Source organism: Rhea pennata, chromosome 3 (genome assembly GCF_028389875.1).
Source record: "Rhea pennata isolate bPtePen1 chromosome 3, bPtePen1.pri, whole genome shotgun sequence".
Lineage (NCBI taxonomy): Eukaryota > Metazoa > Chordata > Aves > Rheiformes > Rheidae > Rhea > Rhea pennata.
This window is the reverse complement of record NC_084665.1, coordinates 11,371,551-11,391,828: the sequence shown is the minus strand read 5'-3', so window position 1 is coordinate 11,391,828 and position 20,278 is coordinate 11,371,551. Positions and strand designations below refer to the sequence as shown.

The following is a 20,278-nucleotide window of genomic DNA, read 5'->3' as shown; positions in this document are numbered from 1 at the left end:
GTATCAGCTGGGAACAGAAGATTATAGTTAACCTGTGAACCACTGGCAGGCCTAAACCTGTTACAAAGTCCGGACTCACCGATCCCCCACCAGTCACACGTAAGTACAAATGGGTTGCAGACTGAAGCCAAGGCACTAGCTGGCCCAGCTGCTTGCAGTCCAGCACAGTCCTTCGACAGCTGTTCTACACTCACCTCTCGTCCCAAGAGCATTGTACATCCTCTGAGCTGAGCTAAAAGGTGTCAGCTAAAATGCCAGCTGTGTGAATGGAAGAAGTTTAGAGAATAGAGCTAAATATGTCAGAAAACCTGCTCCTGAGCCCCTTTTAACCCGGCAATAGCTAACATTTAGGACTAGAGCAGGGCAAGTATCAGTCATGACCATGCAGTGGGCAAGAAACCATGCAACCTACCGTAACCAGCTGCTGCTCTGTATCGGTCTGACTCCACCCTTCTGTATTTCCTAGTAATATTCAAGCTGGCACGACTGTGAAGACAAGCCTAGGATGAGTAACAGGAAAAACAACTCATCCAATGTACTATTTTGAGAACTTAATAGAATGTATAAAGTTATGGTAGTGATACTCCCACAGACTCTTCAGCTTGTGTCCAGAATGGAAAAAAAAAATCTACTAATCAATTTTTAAATGCAAGTCTGGCATTAATAGAATAAGCTCCACTTACCTAAGGGACCACACTGACATTCAGTGTAAACCCTCGACTGATATATACTGAAATTTCTCCTCTTAAGTCAGTCAAGTCTTCCTGCTTTACACCGGAGGGAAGTTGCGTCCCCACAGTGTCAGCAGTTGCACTACCTGCCAAAAGCCAGGGATCTTGTGTTATCTCACAGAATTCAGCTCCCAGACTCCCTAATGGCATATTAAACATCGCATTCAAACAAAACAGCGAGAGAGAAAAGCAAAACTCTCGTTGGTTGTGCACATCCTTAAACATGTTTCCTCCAGCTTAAGTAGCCTTTTCCAACATAAGCCTCCTTTGTATCCCAGAGAATTGTCTCACTCCAGTATAACAAACATGCCACTAGAAATCATGTTTATTTGATGGCTTTCTATTAATATAGCAAGAAGCGTCAGCCATTACTGGGACTTCCCACTGCAACAGATAACCAAGAACAACATTCAGCAGCTGGACAGGTTGGTCCAGAAGAATTGAGTTCTACTCTGATGGCTGCCATTGACCTCCCAGGCAGTGCTGGGCAAGTCATTTCACACCTCCCCGCTACAGCTTCCAAATCTGTATAATGGAGATAATGAAATGAAGCTCCTTTTAAAAGTACTTTGAGATCTCCTGCAAGGAAAAGGCTGCAAAAGCCCCAAATCTATTTCACTGATAACTAGCTGTAATGATAATGCATGAGATGTGCAACTAAAAGGCATTTAAAAACCTATGATTCAGCTTAAGGTCGCTACTACTTGTAGTGTTAGTGAACTGGAAACTAAATCCTTACATTTTTGTATTCTCTAATAAAACTTCTAAGACACCTTTTTGAAGTTAAGACAACTCAAAGTGGGGTAACTAATTTCATCTCACTCCATTTCTAGCAGGGAAGATTAGTCACAAGAGCCAGATGATCTGACTGAGCTACTCTCCCTACGTGGTCAGTAAGCTTAACAGGATATGAGTGGGAATAACTCAGCAATAACATTTCTGTCCAAAACAGACAAAAAAAATAAATTGCTTTGCTTTTTGTGTGCTCAATTCTTTTACTCACTACTTTCAAACACCAAATAGGTTGACCCAGAATCCAGCATGCTGGATTTATTCCTACTGGAGCCAGTTTTCCTACCTGATGACTAATGACTTGGGAGCAGATCTGTCTGGTGCATTGTTCAATGGAGCTGCCTGGACATTTGGCAGGACAGAGGGCAAATTGTGTGACAGGCTCCTCAGTGGCTTTAAGTTATTACAGTAAACACACAGACCTTGACTGTTCTCCATCACTGATTTATATAGAATTTGGCTATGCAGAGGATGGCTTTCAGCATGCTTTTACATGTGGTTTGGCGACGCTGAGCATTTCACAGCTTGCTTTTACATGTGGTTTGGCTGCGGTGAGGCTGATTTACTGCAAGTTTTTACATGGAGCTTGGTTTTGCTAATACTGGGGTCTGCTTGTCTGGTATTTTACACTCCCTGTAGTTAGACTGTGCAGGTCATACGACTGAAGGACAATTTAGATATAAAACAAGTCAAAAGAAGTCTGGACTTGTTGCCTGCAACACCATCGCAAGATACTCAAACATCATTATGCACCAGCTTGCTCCACAGTGAGCAGGGAGCAGCTGTCCCAGGTCCCAGTTTGAAGTCATACGTTTTTTGTTTTGAATGCAGGGGATCAGTACTGCTCCTTATCCCAGTTCCAGAGGTGGGATCCAAATGTCTCCTAGTCATGTCAGCCATTCTACCTTTGTGTGCTTGACATATAGTAAATTTATTACTAAGAAAGGTTAAATAATTCATTCTCAAGACATTTATGCAAGTCTAAAAATGACAAGACTCACATTAAAAGCACTGCTTTTTCCCAGCTAGACTATAACAGTCTTGCAAAAGTTTTTTCCAACCCATGCAAAATACAATAGCAACCTTTAAAAAAAAAAAGTATAAACACAGAAGCGTTACCCTAATGCTAAGGCTTAGGCATGTCTTCTGTACAAGATTAACCCCTTTTGAAGCTGTTAAGTGATTCTGATCACAGGTAATGAGACCAATACTGGCCATTTTTTCGTTCCATGCTTCAAATGCAAGATGGAATAAAAACCTTCCAGATTTCCCATCATTTAGGTCCTAGTACTGTTCCAGTTTGGGGTTTTCTTCCTTCCATATGCAATAACCTTGATCTACATGTTCATAGGTTTTGTATCAATTATACCTCACATTGCCTTTGTCTCTGCACACTTTTGGAGAAAGGAACAAAAGCCTGTGAAGGTAAAGGGGGAATTGCAACTAAAAATTCTTTCCCAAGAGACTACCTGAAGAGACATATCACTTCTGGATACTATTGCACGATGTAACAACTTAACAGAGCATTAGGTGGCACTTGAAGTTTAAGTCACTTGCCAGTGTCTGAGCTAAAAAAGAAAAAAAAAGTAGAATATAGTAATAAAGTACAGTAAATACTACTCTATGTGTAAATTATCTAGAAACAAACATGTTTAGTAGATGAATGAGAAAAGGCAGAACAAACCCTTTCACCTTGGCTCAGTTCTTGAGGCTAATCTCCAAGTGAGTCACCACAAGAAACACATACTTTATCTGTAAAAACGCAAAGGAAATACTCCACCCATTGATGGTTTGATATAAAGAGAACAATATTAGCAGTTTTTAAAATGCTCTCCTATAAAAGTTCTTAGTAATTACTGTTCTTTAATTCAAGTGCTGCGCATCCAGTTACACTGCTGTGATCCGGAGGAGCACTGCATCTTTCAGAGGAGCTTCTCCAATATGACTGAAGGCATGCGTCTTCTGGATGACACTACATTTTACCTTTTGTGTTTTCCATTAGCACAGTAAGTTTGCTAATAGCTCCCTTTCCTGATCTGAAATTGGGTTTGCTGAGTCTCCTTCTCCAGAACTGGAGGACAGAGGTATAAAGAAATTTTAGAGTTTTTTTTAAATCCAAAAATCTTAATTCTCAGTCCCATGAAATAAAACTTTTGAAGATCTGAAATCCCATGAGACAAGACAAACATTTAAAATTGAGCCATCTTGTTTCAGTTAGTATTTTATAGAGTGACTCACAATTTCAGTTCAACTTTCATGAACAGATTCAGTACCATAAGCTCATAATGGAAAATGTCTTGAAATTATGATATTCCTTTATTAGAAGGGACACATTTTAGATCACTTCTTTCCAAATTTATTTCCTTCAGTAGAGTTCATGACTTACTGTCTGATGAGGGGATACAAGAATTCAGCAGCATTAACTATATTCCATTTATCTTTGCAGTCATGCTGTAAACAGCCCATATGAAGATAAACAGGTCATCGCATGCACTCATGAAATAGAGCAAATAAAGCTGGCAAGGGAACCTGCACAGTCTTCTCCTAGACCAAATTCCTGATTAAGCCTCTGATAAGGCCTGAATTAAGCTTCCTCTTATGTTTAAAGAAAAAGCACATAGCACCACTGAAAGCAAGAAGGCTGGATATTATTTGGGGTCTCAAGCTACAAAACTAATGCTCTGCAAACCCTTCCCCACATTGGCTGGAATGGATGCCATTTCTTTACCAGATTTATTGTATCAGTCCATATCAGAGTCCAACATCTAAAGAGCAAGGATCCATTTTCAAACTACGCACACTGTGCATTGTTTCGATCTGAAAGTTTTACTGACACTCCATATGCTGATCCCTTATGAGATAAACGTGGAAGTTGTAACAGTCTCAAATTAATAATTTAGAAATTCTCCCTCAGAACTTAAGCATAAAACCAGCGTGTTCAGGTTTCTCCCCCAAACAAGAAACATTAGAAACCTTTTCAGTTTGCTAGTACGCAAAAGTTACAATTCGCCCCTCAAACTCTGCAGCTACCTACACTTGCAGGAAAAGTCCTGACTGTTGCAAATTTGTTATAGTCTGGAGAACTGCTAAGAACACTGAGCAAGGCTTCTTCAGCTTTGTGTGTTTTGTGGGTTCTGGTGTTATCTCTGTGGATTTTTGGAGATAATGAATAAAAATGCAGGTCCTTGCCCACAAAGGCAATATGAGCTTAACTATACTTCCTGACACACTATCTTTGCAGGCTCACACATGAAAGGGCAGAGGACATCTTTGCATTCAATCTAGTAGGGTGTGATCTTGCCCACAGCACACCTATGTCAGCATTTCCCTGTTACTGCAAGCACCAGGCGGTAGGAGGACATCCTATGCCTAGGATGGTGCCGTACAAAGGCATTGCAGGTACCTAATATGAACAGCTCCCCCCCTGGGATGTCAGTGCTGAGCATTGCTCTCCTGAGGCTGGTTCCCACCCTGCTGGGTGAGCTCTGCTGGAACAGCAGGCTTCACCATGCAGCCAGCTTGGGCTGCTCAAATTATTTCTTTAAATTACTCTTTCTACAGCCCTCCCTCCCCAACACAGCATCACCTGCACAGTCACATTGCAGTCCCCATGAGAACACTAGCACACACTGGCCATCAACATTTCTGCTCAGGGCAGATATATGCAACTGCATAAAAAAAATTAAAGGTACTGGCAGATTATGCTGTTTCTCATGAGCCTCTGCAGAATTGCTCAGGCAGGACAGAAACAGACAGTGATTTTCAGACATCTCAGAGGAGGGCAAGAGGATGAAAGCTCTGAGAATATTCCATTGAGAATAATGTTTTCTTCTTACTATATTTTTTCTTGTTTCAGGAAAAAGAGAAGGAAAAGCATAGCTGAACTATTACCGAAAAGCTCCAGCCCTCCGCTCAGTTGCACCATGGAGGACCTCAGGCTGGCATTAGGGCTCTGCCATCCCCTATCCTTGCTAAAAAGACACAGCAGATAGGTATACAACAGATTTTCCTTGCTTTCTCTTGAGACATTCAGGACTAAGAGGAGGAAAAGTGCTTCTAACACCATATAGATATAACTTTAGAAATACGTAGGAACCCTGGGAGATTGGATGCTGCCAACTCCCCCAACAGTAATGTATGAGGCTAATGCATTTTCCACCCGCTGCTACAATTAAAGGCTGCTGGTAGACACACAGGCTAAGCTCCCTGCTACAGCATTTCTCCAGGTAGCCACTGCTCTACAAATAACAAGTCTTACCTACTCAGAGTGAGCCAGTTATGAAAGTCTACCAGAGACATCAAAAAAAGTCTTACCTCTCCTTCTACCCAAACAGCCCTCCTGCTGAAGAATGTCACACATTCACATACAAATATATTTTATTACTAATATATCAATTTCAGTAAGCTCTGCTAGCATCCACAGCATCAGAAAGGCTGTTCAGTTAAATATTAGCTCATGCCAGAATGCTGTGAAGACAGTCTGATGAGCTGTGACACAATTCATAAGCTAGCTGCATCAGTAAGTGGACTCAAATTTTTATAGTTTTTTTTATATTATTTCTCTACTCGTAGATTACTATCTCATTGTAGATGGAAATGACTTCCTTCGCAAATACTCAACTCTGCAATGGACCCTACTGATGGATAACTATGGAAATCAGTCAATATAGTCATTTTTCCTGGCTGTTACTTTATCTACAGATGCAGAATTTAGTCCCAAGACTACATTTGCTGTTGAAATGAAGGTCATTACTGTTTTCTGAATTGAATCAGAGATGAAGAAGGAATGTAAAAAGGGTATGTCAAGTCTATAGACATGCAGCCCAGCACAAGTTTCCAAACTACAGCCAGCTGGTCACTAAATAAGAGATAAGTATTTGAGAAGAGGAAGGAAACAAGGTAGGACACCCAATATCCTGAGATTCTGGAATGGTAATTGATTCATTGCTGGGGATAAGCCACAAACAAGGCCCTTATATCTATAAATTTGAATAATGATTCCAAAATTCTCCGAAAGAGATCTGGAGGTTATATGGATACATACTATTTAAATTAAAGAAACAGTGATACAAAGACTACATAGTTTTCAGTACTGAGTAGGATCCAAACCAGAACAGATTCATACATGCCAAAAGAGGCTCCTGAGCTACAGGGGCAACCACTCTGCCTTTTCCCTTGCTACCTTCAGGCTAATGAGCCCTATAAATGAGCAGTTAATTGGATTGTTATGCAACACCTGGAGAACATTCAATGTCCCACTGGTCACAGTTTCCAAATGAAGTGATGCATCTTGCCTTTATAAGCAGAGATTTCACAGGCTCTTGCAGTGCACAGCCCTACTTACCATCAAAGGGTGCTAACAAACCAGCTTTCTTTGTGGGCCTGAAAACACACAAATGAGTAATTTCAGTGTTCCTGAGATACAAATCAATCAATCAAATTCTTCAGTGCCAGACATGCCTTGGTTCCCTCTTGCAGCAGTTAGAATGGCAACAATTTTGCTGCTTTGCCATCCTCAAATCTTATCTGGTTTCTCATGTTAGAAATCTAGCAGCATGAATAGAGCGCTTGTTGATTGCTGAAGAAGCTGCTTTCCCAAGACTTATGCTGGTGCACATTCAAATGAGAATGCTGAACATGGTCCATGTCTGAGGTGAAGAGATATGTAAGTGCTTTAAGTCAAAGCATAAGTATTTTGTGCTTTGATTTAAAATTCATACGTAAATAGATTTTTAATTGGTGAAAGCCCTTGACAAAACACAACATGACCCCCTGCAAAATTGTTCCTAGACTTCAGTGGTGAAGTTCTGATTATGATAATTCCCATGTTGCATTAAATTTCAGTGCAATTTTGACTGCGGTCTTTCAACAAAATCAGCATCTCAGCATATTATCTGGGAATGTAGCTTAATAAGTCAGTCAGTACTGACATTAAAGCAAAAAAGGGGAAATTCTTCTCAAACAGCAATCAGTAACCCTTGAAAATGAAATATTTTTCATAAAAACTCCACCAGCTTTTCCCTCCCACAAGCACATTATGTTGAATCCTACAGATATTTGGACAGTTACTTGAGATAGACTAAGTATTTTTTAAAGTTCAGTTGAAATTTTAGAGTGCTAAACAGGCTTGGTTTTGATTAACCATACAATGAAAGAATACATTGCTCCCTCTTCTCTTCCCTCCCCTCCTAATGCCTTCTGCTCCAGAATTTAGACCTAAAATACTATCCCTCCTACTACTTACACTATTAATGATTAAATTGATTAATGCTTGACATTAATCAGTTGCTTATCATGCACATAATTCCTACACGGAGAACACCAACATTTGAAAAGATTTAGGCTTTATCTTTGTCCTGAAAAGGTAGTTCAGTACAAGAAGCAGGATAGCTTCTGCAAGAAATTCTTGGTTTTCAGAGAAGTGAAGTTGAACAAATGTGTAGAGGTATTAAAATGATTTTTGGGAGGCCATATTCAAGATAAAGTGAGCCTGGAACATTCCACATACTGTTTCATGCTATTCGCCAACTGTCCCTCATTTCTGACCTATAGGTGGCTATAGCAGTCAAGGGTTGAGCAGAAAATATGCCTACCTAAATTAGATCAGGGATTTTTTTGATAATAATCCTCTTCAAAGCTAAAAAAGCTCCTTCTCAGAGCGAAGGACCAGGGCTCTTGGTTAGGCCAAACTGGAAGAGAGTTGGCACTGTAGCCCTTGATGATAAGAGGTTTCGCTTGTCTGACCAAAAACACTGAGATGTGGTATATGGTCTGGTTGAGGGAGAACAGGAAAAATGTCCAGACAGCAGATAGGTGAAGTAGCCCACACCACATGGAAAAAAAGGCTTAAAGGAACATGGCAGTGGAAGAGGAGGAGCAGGGAGATGCTAATGTAGTTCAATAGAAAAGCCCTTATGATTAGTTGCTGCCTGCTAATACTTCCTTTGATCTTTCTACTTCCTTTCCCTCAAATGAAAAATATTGTCAACTCCTCCTAAGCCCACACCATGGGTTTCTCTTCACTACTGATGAAAAGCAGGTCATGATACTCCTCTCATACCCTGTGGCCAACTCCCTCCAGCCCTAGAAGCATATATAGAAACTATACCTTCTCCATTACCATCCTTGAAAAGGCTCCCAAATTCCCAGTGTACCTCAGCATTTAAACATTATGTCTCATGCAAAACTAAAGGTTCCACCCTTTGCAATTAAAGCTGTACAACAGCAGTAGGAAGCCAATACTCCTGCTAGGGGCATCTCTTGGGCCTAAGGGGCCCGAAAGAGACAGAATTTATTATAACTTTGCAATGACATGATATGAGGTGAAGAGGTCTTGTTGGCTTTCAGCCAACACTGATGTGGCTTACCTCCTCAACACAGGGCCACTATTCCTCCAGGCAATAAGGCTGGTATCAAGGCTGGAGACAAATAGATGTTCAGAACAGCTCCAAAGCTAAGTGACTGCCAAGGCTTGAGCTTAAATGCATCCCTGGACCAATGGGGAGCAGGTGTGCAGGAGGAGGCTCTCAGGCACTGTGGGGGTCCCAGGTGGAGCTGCTTAGGACCATCAAGGCCATTAATGCACTCAGGGCCCTAAAAAATGTTCCCTGTTTTTACATATTCCCTTAGAGAGGAAAAGGTGTTTGTCATTAGCAGATAACACCACCCAAGTTGAGCACAATTCGCCTCTCTTGGAGCCTGACCTGCACTCTATAGAAGTATTTCCATAAGCAGAGTTTGAGACTCTTAAACGCTTAAATAAAAATGAGTTTGTTTCACATTTGTTAGGAAATACATCATACTGTAAACACTAATGGAGGGAAAGGATGAGCTCATATGTAACTTGTTCTTAGGAAAAGCCAAGGTCTGCATTCACAGAAAGGTGGATGTAATGCTTTTGTTTCTTTCCTCCACTTTTCTCCACTGTGTATTTTCCTCTCTAAATTTATATACACTGTCCATATGTGCTAGAAACCATCTTGATCTGAGTTACAAGCTCAAAAGTACTGTTACAGCAAGTATGAGATGAAATACAAACAGGATCATTATTTACATCGTATGTTCCCAATACGCTAAACAAATGAGACGCTGTTGTTCCCGGCTGAATCAGTCTTCTTAATGGGTCCCTTTGTATTTACTCTTATTTTATTAATCAGATAGATCAAGCCGCACCAGCATATAGTCACACATTAAGTGCACCCATTCTTTGGATGAATATGTAAAGTCTTTATACACAGCCAACTTTGCCTTATTTTACACATGCCTGACAGGTACAGTCTGATTAGATCTATGGTCAGTCAGGCCCATACCCATACAAAGCCAGGCAAGGTCTGCGCACAAGGTCTGCGATCCTTCTCATCAGCTGAGAAGCAGCGCGTGCTTCACAGTCTCCTCTTCTTCCTGGTCCTTCGGTGACGCATTTCAGTGAGGAACGGGAAATGGTGCCATAAGAGCAATGGCCTTGTCCTCTTCCCACAGCAAGCTAGGCAGATGCTTTAGGTCCATGTTCTGGGTTTAGGTAAATTATTATTTCTTCAGAAATTAAATTGTAGCTCTGGCTTTGGATAATACATTTTAAATGTTGTTATCATGCATAACATTTATTAGCACACAAATCTTGCCAAGTAGGTTTTTAAAAGGCAGGGGAGCACTCCTAGTGCTTCTAAATGCATGTGTTCAAACATGAACAACTCTTGCTTCACCAGGCATGGCCACAAGTGGGAATGTTCATCACAGCCGCAACTCCAATATACCATCTCTTCACCATCAACCTCAAAGCAAGCGCTTACAGAAAGATGCTTCCTTTCTGACATATGTATCTTCACTGAAAGACCTGATGGATCTTACAAGCCTCCCAAGTGTTTTTTTTTTTTTTTTGTTTGATAATCTCTGTTATCTTGTTCAGAAAGACTAAAGATGACACAGAAGACTGACAAATGCAGTTGCGTACACTTCAGCTGAGAAATGGCTGCTCATGGTCTTGCTTACAGGCAGAGCGAAGCACGATACGACGCATGCATTCACAGAGGGATGTGTCTTGGAATTGAGACAGTCAGCAACAACGCAGAAATAAATTACTGGAACCAGTTCCAGGACACACAAAGCCAGTGTTAAGTATGTGTCAAGGCAAACTATTTTAAAACAAACACAGGTTTGCATTCAGCTGGATCATGTTAGAAGAAAATAGTTTCTAGCTAAGAGTGACTTTGCCGTCCTGGCAGTTTTCCTCTGAAAAGCAAAGAAAAAGATACCTATTATTTTTTGTGTCACCAAAATTTTAAACAAGGTTCCACTGTGTAAGTAATTATCATATCTTCTAAGATCTTTCATTTTGTAATTTCCTGGAGGAAATAAATTAGGAAAAGAAAAAGGTTGCTCTCCACAAGCAAAGACTAGAAGAAATGAAAAGCACTACCAATGGTAACAAACTACAGGGGCAAACCCATGTAACTCCAATGTCAGCAGGCCTGACACTGGGAGTAGTCTCTACTCTTGCATCACAGAGTTAAAAAGCTGCACTGATAAAGCATTCAAAATACTTGCAGTCAGAGTATAAACGCCAAAAATACATCCTGGAAGCTCCAAGCTCTGGACCTCTATAGAGTCTGGGCCACAGAAAAGATTCACTACTCCTCTCAGATTGCATGTAACAGCCACAAACAGGGTCTATTACTTTGGATTCAGAGCCAGTAGTAGAGGCCAGAATTTGTAGGTGGCCTATTTTGAAGGAAACATTTTCCCCAGTACTGCCACGTTAACAGGCTGCTGTTGAGTCAGATAGAGAGAAGCCTCCCTGCCTCATCCTGTCTCCTGGGCTGAATTTTCTCTCCCGGCACGGTCACGGCAGCCTGCAAGCCCTAACTTCAGAAATGACTGGCTGCTTCGTTCATGCTATAATTTCAAATTCTCAAGAACTATCTGAAATTAAGCCAAACACTGAAAAGAGACAATTTTGCTGACTATATGGACCTTTTATAACTTCAACATCTTAAGTTAGTTTTTTTTCTTTTCTTCCTTCCTGGACGCGCAAGCCATTCCAGAACGTATATCTGAATATTTGGTTCTCACATATATTTATTTAGTTAGCAGTGGCATTCCTATTTTTATAGCTTTGAGTTTTTAACTTTCTTGTTAGCAACATTAACAAGGTTTATGGCATATAAAGCGAGCTGTGGCATTTAAAAAATGTTGGCCTAATGTAACACCAGCTTTTTTTATATACATGTTCAATGGCAAGCTCCTACTGACAGGCAGAATGCATTTCTATGTCTGGGCAAGTTTATAGACAGTGTTCCCACCTCTGGGCCACAAGGTCACAAATTTGTTTCTGATTCTATTAAAGAAACACTCAACAATGGTAAGTTTGTGTGCCTTTTTTTTTTTTTTTTTTTTTTTTTTTTTATGAGAGGAGACTGTTTTATGTGATCCAAGATCTTAAAGATACTCCAAGGAATCTCTGTTGAATGCTGGGCTTTTCACCCCCATGCCCTGACCAAATAACACTGCCTGCAGATTTGAGCAGCTTTGTCTGGCAGTTAGATAAAACAGAAGAATTCAGGGAAATCTGAAATGACCGAAGAAAAGTGCAGGCAACATCTCTCTCATTTGCCCGCATGTAGTTACACTTCCTTCGGTGGCACTCACAGGAGTATGATTTGGCTCCACGTCAGAAGACGTACAGCAAATAAAGATTCACGAGGCGTGTGCTCTGTTCCGATTTCCACAGCAGATCCTCTGCGTGACCTCGAGCACTCACCTGGCCCTCTCTGCTTCTGGGATGGAGGAACAAGCTTCCTTCCTTGCTTTTGCAGGATTTTAGAGGCAAGGCACTGATAAAGCAAGATACCCACCTCAGTGAAGGCCTTTTTACTCCATACATTAATAGATTGAATTCGTGGCAAGGACAAATAGAAGGATGAATATTCCAGAGATGACGCCTATTCCCTTAGGAGATACCAACCTTAATCTTTCTCGAGATTAATTTAGCTAAGGATTTTCTCCTCTATGTCATAGGATGGTTCCAGCTGCAGCTTCCTCACTGTAAACACTTACTGGGTGATTCCCAGCCCCATTTGAAAGAGGGGAGGGCTCTCTGGGCTGGCCCCAGCCATCACTGACCTGAAATGACTTCATGCAGGAGCACAACATTCTCTGGGACACGATGGCTACAAATATATAGACTATTGGCTTGAAAAACAAGTACAGGGCAGCAGAACCCCAGCTGATGGGGTAAAATTAAGATTTCAGTTGAGAGAGAACCAGTACTTAATAGAGAGAGGGAGGGAAGAGGGAGGGAGGAGAAGCTCGTAACTGTTGAAACAACTTCAGAATCACACATTACAGTCCATAAGGCAATCGTGAAAACATGGATGAGCAAGAAGCACAGCTCTTTTTGTGAGACAATTCAAGTTACTGTGGGTACGAGGATCAAGGGTAGGTATTACAGGCCTCTCTACCGGAGGGAAAACAGCCAGAATATAGCAAAGAACCAGAATTTCTCAGCTAGGAAAAAGACCGATCACAATGCAACAAAACACAGGAAAGAGAAGTTGGCTGCAGTGCCTGACAGGAGGCCCTTTAGCTGAACTAGAGGACTCCAGGTCTATTCTTTTTCTAATTTCCTTATGCCCCCAAGGAAGCTTTTGGTGGAAATTTGCTTTCATTTATAGGAGGACTGGAAGAACGAGGGCCAGATTGTGACTGAGGATCTGGCAATGAGAAAGAGGGTTCAAAGGAGAGGAAACGGCTCACGGTTTGTGCAAGATTTGGTGTGCTGTTCTGCACTGAAAATTGACCTATGCAGTGACTGTTACTACTTTCGCTGACACTGCCAGTCATTACAGGGAGATATTTTTGAAAAGTGTCTGTCCAAAAAACTCGTTCAGGCTTAGATCCAATACAATGCTCTCCAAAAACCATCACTGTCACACATATTCTTGTGGACAAATGGGGTACTAAGTGATCCATTGTGCAGTGCCATCTGCTTTAGACGCTCTCCTCCATGATGCAAATGGGTTTGGACATCCGTAACTGACTGAGAAGCAGCAGCAATTCTGACAACACAGAGAAGGGAGAAGAATCACTCTTGTCTGGACACGCCATGGTCCTGGCTGTCAGCAGGGGCAAGGCTTGTGCAGGGGTTGCCCTCAGGTCTGGCTCAGCCCTCTGCACGGAGCAGCCCCACTCTTGTTGCTCCCTGACACTGTGTACAGAAAATACAACATGTTAATAAGTACCATTGTTTGGAAGTGCTTTCTGAAGCAACAGCATAGTTTAAATCTTACTACAGTAGCCATACTGTAATTAGATATTTAAACTTTGTAAATAACAGCAAGCTTACTGAAAGATCAAATAAATGTATTAATAATTTTGCTGTACTTTTATGGGCCTTTGGTAGTATGTATGGTAAAACATAGAACTATTACTAAATATCACTGCTCAGAGGAGGCACTTCTTCCTAAAATGTATTTTTGTTTTTCTATGCTGTATTTGATTACCTCATAGATAAACGGTTTATGATCATCATGCAATATCTCTTCTAAAACAGGTTGCAACCTGTCTTGCTCCTCCTAAGAATGGGAAGTTTTCTGTAGGTTTTGAAAACATTTGTGATCAGCTACAGTTTAAGAAAAAATTCCTATATAAACTCCCTTAAAACACCATGTACAGGTTAGCAGTAGGTATCTCCCTACAAAGCAAGAATGTTCTCCACTAAAGCAATCTACTCAACTTAGTGATGTCTCTATTTGGTTACTGTTATAAATCACTTGGGCAGTCTACAAATATCAATTCTGTGGAACTAAATATATTTTTAATGTGTTCGCATATTTATCAGAAAAGAATCCAAACAGGTCAGAGTGGCTTGGCCACAGGAGACATGATCAATGAACGGGACATGGTCAATTGCTTTGCACTACCTTCAGGCTTTCTGTTCTGTTAAATAATACAGATGTTCTGATTGTTCTGGAATTGTTGACGATATACACTCAAGGCAATGGGGAGTCTTTAACTTTTTCTGGATTTATTGGCATCATGAAGCCAAGAAAGAAGTTGCTCAGAATTTTCTGTATAGGAGGAGAGCAGATATTTACCTTTCACATGTAGCCCTACCTACAAGACCCTTTTGTGAGATGGTTTTTTGTAGCGCCTCTGTCACATTAGACATGTAGAACAAAACACTTTAAAACACTTTCACTCATACTTATCCACTGAGGAGTTTTCCCTTCTGGAGTATTAAACATGTGTGAAATCAGTGCTGAAATAACAAAGGTACAGTGGCAAATAATGAAACTCGTTTTGCTCAGCAGGACTCCCTGCAAAGTGGTATTTATGTAAGAGCACTAAAAAACAAGAGCCTGTTCCTAGGAGAGAGGGGAGAGTATCCCAAACTACCATGCACATCTGGTTTGGTTTGGAGCTGTCAGCCTCCTCAGCACATACTGCAAACACCGCAGGAGTGTCTCTGTTTTCCAAAAGCACGGTAACAGATCTTGAGTGCATCTTGAGCTAGATCCTGGGTGGGTATAAATCAAAGTAACAGCACTGAAATCAATTCAGCTGCTGCTATTTACACCAGATGAGCCTAGTTCCCTTTGCACATGTGTCACATCTAATATGAGACTCCTGGACTACCACGATCCTGATTCCAATGTCTGTCCATGCCCAGCCACCATCATGCCCCAGTTCATCCAACCCTCCCCGGAGCTGCCCCTACCCTTTGGACCATCCTCTCCCTTCCCTCTGTCCCTCCTTTCTTCCCCCAGAACTGGTGCTGATCAAGATTTTTGCTAGGAGACCAACTCTCTACATTGAAAACATCAAAGCATATCTCTGGTTAGATCTCATCCCAGCCCTCCAAGTTCGTTGACTTGGAAAGTGAATAAATAATAAGGCAGCACGCCATTGTTTTCTGTTTATTATAATGGAAATAAATTGTTGGCTTCTAATCAGGCACTGATTGTTCCTTTGATATCACTGCCAGGAAGGAAAATAAAATGACTTTAAAAATCACCTTTCAGAGAGAGTTCCGTGTCAAAGGCTCTACCAGAAGTGCCAACCACGCTACAACAAAACTTCAAATTCTCCTCTCTCAAAGAAAAGAAAAGAAAAGAAAAGAAAAGAAAAGAAAAGAAAAGAAAAGAAAAGAAAAGAAAAGAAAAGAAAAGAAAAAGAAAGATAGTGAGAGCCCGAGAGCAGGATTGCTTGGGTGGGCTGGCTGGCATGACATGCACGTCCGAGGAGCACACTGTGGTCGCAGCAGAGCTGGCTCCTCTTTGAGGAGCCCTTCCTGAAGATGGAACACAACCTTTATTTTCATTTTTTTTTCCAGAAAGCACAGGTGAGCTGAATGAATTACTCTTTCTGCCTGGCAGGTCTTAAGCTGATAATATGAGACTTTATTAAACAAAATGGCAGAGGGGATGCTTTGCCTCAGAACTTGAACCACCCATAAATCTTAATTGTTTCTGTTTTCCTTAAGCTTCCTGGAGAGGCAATTTCATATCACCCACTAACGCCTTCTCAGCATTTTAATGTCTTCCCTATAGAAGTACAGACTTCCAGCTGCTTGAATTTCTCCCAGCCTGCTACCTAGCTAATGAAAGAGTATATTGCACATCAGCACGGCCGTTACATATATAGAGAGGAGCTTCCTCATTGGGATTTGTAGTTGGATCCAGATCTTAAGCAACTCAGAGCTCAGCCGTGTTTAGATTTCATGACTTGCTGCAGTTTGATTTGGCTCAGGGCAGGGAATAAAGCTGAGTGTCAGATTCAGATCTCAGTCCAAATTTGGATTTTGTATTTCAGCTACCAAACTGCATCATGGTTTGGCACAGTCGTGCTCTCACCTGCTCGAGCCATGTGGAGGACACCTGTGATTTCCTGGAAGCGCAGTAGATATTGCGCTGTGAGAAACTCTCCATTCGAAAGCCAACCTATGAGACACCATTTCAGCTGCCTCCAAATGCTATAGATGATTCTGCATGCTACAAGCCCAGAACCACTAAAACATGCTTCACACTTATGCTAACCAATGGCAAAAAAAAAAAATAATAAAAAAAAAAATAAAATGAAATAAAACTCTCAAGAGCAGGCAGTTTTATGCCTTTCTTTGTGGTCAGTACTGTTAGAAAACAATACAACCTTCTTATTTGTAAGCCTGGGACTCAGGTTCAGAGCAGCAGCATGATCTGAGTGTAAATTGGGACAACTACATAGTTATATCATTTTGTACAACAGCCTGTTGTTCAAAGAGTCTGTCATGCTACCTATAGCGAGAGTTCTTCAATATCCTTTATGAAAGAACTTGCTTGAAGACTGTTGTTCCAAAAATCAAAACAATACCCCTAGGATGACTGGCAAAAGGTTTGTGTGGCAAACAGCTTGGTCATGCTAAATATTAATTAAAGACTTGTTTGACATAGATATAATGCTTTTACTTTGCTCTAAGTGTATCCTTATTCTGCAAAGCAGTTAAGCATATTATTAACTTCAAGGATGTAGCTGTATGGTCCACTGAAATAGAAATGGGGCAATATAACTTAAATTAAAACGACGCAATATAACTGGGACCTCGTAAACTGCTTATGACATAGGTGCTTTTCTGAACTGAAGGGGTTGAAGAGCTCACACCAAAGTGCCCTGGGGTTAAGTACAGAGTTCCTATTGGCTTCAGTGAGCATTCAGTCAGTGCCTAGTTTTTTATAGTTATTAATAGTTTATAATGGGATACTTAGAAAAGGAAGGACCTTTTCCTCCAGATAATATCACTTCTTCTAAACTATTCCTGAAAATGCAGAGTGTGATTACTGACTTGTAAGCACCTGATGATCACATTTTGGTTTGAACTTTTAGGAGCCTACGTAGGTTTGCTAACTCCAGCACTGCCCAGTAATTTATTTCCCAGCTGAGCTGTGAAAGTCGTCTGGAAGAAGGAAAATAGTGTTTAAAGGCTTGCTGTGTGCACCAAAGATTATGCTAGCTGGACTTGTGTATGTACACTATTGGAAAGAAGCAGTTTTCAGAGGAGGGGTAGAATTTATTTTCCTAATGAAAGTAAATCTTTTTCTTTAACCCAAAAGTAGCACTTGCTTGCAAACAAGGGTCTACTGTGAAGCTCACCTTAGCAATCTGGTGGGTGCTGTGGGACCAGACCAGCTGACTCTTCTGTGCTGTTTGAATCCTAAAGCAGTGTCTTTTGGCTGAGAGTTATCGGTGCAGCTGTGAATTGCTCGATGCACATTGATCTGTCCTATCCAAAGAGACAGAAGTAAATGTCAGACCTGAAAATACGCAGTTAGCATTGGCATTCTGGTGTGCAAACTGGTACGTGATATTTACAGGTCCTCCTTGGAGAGTGTGGAAATGTTATACTCTGGCTTGCAAAACTGATATTAAAGAACATTTCTGCTTCTACAGCTGATGTGGCCTGTACGCCTTTCACCCAGAAAGTTACTGGGAACACTTAAATGCAAAGAAAGGTCTTTATTGTTAAGTCTACTTCTGTTCTTTTTAAAAAACACTCTCTAGCAATTTCTGTGAAACTTTAGGATACTGATTACCAAGAAATCACTTCCTGGACACCACACAGTTGAGATCAGTAACTCATGCTAAAGTTATCTTGGTGTAAACTTTAAAGCAGCATTTCCCTGAGGATCTCTAGATGCTGGAACGAGTGATGCATCTCTGCGTTCTGTGAGAGTCTGAATTATTTTTAATCTTCTGGACATGTTACAAAGATCAATTTATAGTCTTCTAGAGATGGTAAGGACAAGGTTTTGGGAGCAAGCAAGAAGCACGTTGGCTGTTACTGATTAGTGGCTGTTGTTATTTCTGAAAAGAAAGAACTTTCTAGGGCAAATTCTTCTATCTTCTGGCGCTGCTTGCTTTATTTTGAAGAAAATGTTGCACTAGCATAAAGTGGCACAGTTCCACAAACTGGGGTCAACTCGTTCCTTTAGACCAGTAAAGATTTTTGATCAATATATTATGAATTATGCAAACCCTCAGAACTCTCTGTAGGTGTTTTATATTAAAAAATGCAGAAGATGGTGTAGAAAAGCTTCTTTTACTTTCCACATTTGGCAGCTTTAAAGGTATTACGATGAATTATCCCAACGGCTTTATCCCCAAATTACTGTAAAATGGAACAGAGTCTGGCCTGTAATTTTAAGAGATACACTTAGTTTTCACTTCCAGTATTATGTCAGGGATTTTATATGATTCCCATTGAAAACAACAGGAGGACTAGAGTTTGAGCAAATCCATAATACACCCATATGTGCATCCCATAATATCCAGCAATATATGTTTTAAAATTCTCTGTTTGTTCAGGTTGCAAACTCATCAGTTAGAATATTTACCAGAAGCCACCACAAAAATATAGCAGTGACATTCACACTGAATCTGTATAAATTTCAAAAGAAGTCATAAAAAACAATATGTAGAATTTTTTCTACCTCTACTTAAATCCTACTTAAGCCTTACTTAGGAAAGCACAATTCCTAACACTTACAAGTTAGTACAATTGCTTCCTTAATACTGGCAGACGAAAAGCAAGAACCACAGAGTTCTGCATGTTTTTCCAACCTAAAGAGTCAAATGGCCTAGGTTTGCCCAAAGTGTCACAAACCCTTTTGCACTTTTGCAAAATGCCAGTAACATCTACAATTTCATACTCCCGACTTAAATGCTTTTCCATTTTTTTTTGTTTGTTTTACACAACCTTTGCCATGATTACTCTCTTACCTCTCTAAGTTCTGCTGTGATTTTTTTTTTGTTAGACTAGATCACTTCCTGGGAAATTACAAAGAATTTTAACGACTGGAGCAGAGAAGCTGCCTTTGTTCTGGAAAACACCATCCCTGGAAGCCCCTTTCTCTCACACGCTGCGCCTGGTGAGGCATCACAGGCCAGGGGAGGTGATGGCTGGCATGGCAGATGCTCGGCAGGCGGCTCCTGGGGCAGGTCTTCTCCTGCCGTTTCACCCCGCACGGTGCGAATGACTGCGTGCCCGCACTTCGGTCCCGTCCACATCGGCACATACCAAACACAAGTAGAAGCAAACTCAGGATGCTAAAGAGCCACTGAGAAACCAACTAAATGCATATTTCTGGGGGAATCCACTCTGAAGCAGCCCCGGCCCAGGCCTGTGCATCGAGTTCCCATCAGCTGGAGCACGGCAGGCATGCATCAGGAGCTGATCTCACAGCTGAGCTCAGCTGAAAGGAAGCCCATTCATGTGCTTTGAGAGGGCACTGCAATGGGAACCCAAATGCAGCAAGCAGGGATGATCGATGAGGAAGTTCACACCTCATCTGAACTAAACCTCTGCTACAACACCATGGAAATGCTAATGGAGACACATCCTTAGCAGGAAGATCTACTGCAGATGCAAGATGTGTTAAAGATTTGAGAAAACATACATACAAAGAAGAAAAGTGACATATTCAAGACCACAGGAAGAGGCAGGAGCAGAATCAAGATTTAAAAACTTGCTTTCCATCATCTTATCTATATTGCTGCTTCTTGAATTTAATCTTAAATCTTAACAATTCATAGCCTTTCCTAGACATCTTGTATCCTTAATGCTGAAGTTTTGGATAGTAAAATAAACATCCATGTTACAAATGGTTATCTGACATCAGTGAAATGGTGAAGTTCCTGTTCCCTGGACACCTGTAAAGCCTTCATTTTTGCCTCTTCAACAAACCCAGTATGTGCTTCTCTTCCCCCTCCCCTGGTATTCTTTTCTT

At 41.0% G+C, this 20,278-nt stretch overlaps 1 long non-coding RNA gene across 1 annotated transcript in view; it reads right to left on the bottom strand.

Moving 5' to 3' along the window:
- Positions 1–9,668: 9,668 nt before the first annotated feature.
- LOC134139115 (uncharacterized) overlaps positions 9,669–20,278 on the bottom strand; it is a 330,410-nt gene continuing 319,800 nt past the window's right edge. Inside the window, exons 8-9 of the long non-coding RNA XR_009958070.1 lie at positions 17,646–17,775; positions 9,669–10,751 (exon numbers count right to left, since the gene is read on the bottom strand). This is a non-coding gene — a long non-coding RNA (uncharacterized LOC134139115). The remainder of the gene's footprint in view (positions 10,752–17,645; positions 17,776–20,278) is intronic.